Source organism: Abramis brama (genome assembly GCF_963993115.1).
Source record: "Abramis brama genome assembly, chromosome: 5".
Lineage (NCBI taxonomy): Eukaryota > Metazoa > Chordata > Actinopteri > Cypriniformes > Leuciscidae > Abramis > Abramis brama.
In genome coordinates this window covers 17061420-17062540 of record NC_139967.1, presented here as the reverse complement: position 1 = coordinate 17062540, position 1121 = coordinate 17061420, and the positions used below count along the sequence as shown (strand labels likewise).

Below are 1121 nucleotides of genomic sequence, written 5' to 3'. Positions count from 1 at the left end.
TCATACAGGGGATGCTGAATATGAGGAAGGTCGAAGGTAGAAGCACAACAGGCTGAAGAGCGGCACAATATAGAGTCTCGACAAGTAAGACAGCTATTTTTTCTTGAGGATTCCTATAATCACAGTGTAGAAGCCCATCCTTCTTCTGCTCAACACTTTGGTCATAAAGAGCTTAAGAAGCCAAAGCTCCACTTGATATCCATATCCCAAAAATCAGCCCCTTTTGACCCTTCCCTCCAAGCTTCGCCCATCACTGAGTATACAGCACTTGCAGGTACCTTTGCACACTCAACAAGGTGACAGAAAGCACACTACTGTAGAGGCTCCAGTACACTACATAGGAAAATAACTTACATAGACCTCTGCCAAAAACCCAGCCACTCAGAAGGGCATAGATCCACACAGGCAGAAAAATCAGACTCAGTAGATCCGAGACAGCCAGACTCAGCATCAGTTTTGGGGTGAAGCTGCCATCTAAATGTTGGGTGAGCATGACCATCACCACTAGATTACCTGGTACACCCAGCGCAAAGCACAATCCCAGAACAGTGCTGGACGTTAGCACATCCACTGAGGTACCACCGGCAAACAGAGAGCCATTCGAAATGTTCTGGTACTACATGTTCACCTGCCAATTGCTGATGTGAATATAAAGTCTGACGTTTGCCCATGCATTAGGTGAGGATATAGACTCAGGAAGTGAAGTCACCCAGGGAGCGATTGTGGGTTAGATGCCTTGCACCTCAGTCATTTCCTGCCAGTATTGAGAATCGAACCCACAACCTTCATGTTACCAGTCTGACACTCTATCCATCAGACCACAATTGAATGCGAGTAAATGAGCGTTCAAATGTATGAAGAAAAAATAGTGCAGTTGTAAATGATTTACAAACTTTTTTTAAACTGTCAGTCAGTCATATAAGGCTGTGCATGAATGTGGTGTTTGTTGTGGTGTAATTAGCATTTCTGTCTTCCATCAACATCTGTTAATGTTAATGCATTATAGTAATGTCAAGTCAAGTCAAGTCAAGTTTATTTATATAGCGCTTTTCACAATACAGATTGTATCAAAGCAGCTTCACAGTATTAAATTAAAATAATACATCAATGCTTGTTTCTAG

The 1121-nt window shown here is 42.5% G+C and overlaps 1 pseudogene across 1 annotated transcript; it reads right to left on the bottom strand.

Annotated features, from left to right (window-relative positions):
• Positions 1-789, bottom strand: LOC311083751 (atypical chemokine receptor 2-like; annotated as a pseudogene). The gene is made up of 2 exons: positions 784-789; positions 1-616 (listed from the first exon to the last, which is right to left on the bottom strand). The product of its transcript is annotated as an atypical chemokine receptor 2-like (transcript).
• Positions 790-1121: the final 332 nt, after the last annotated feature.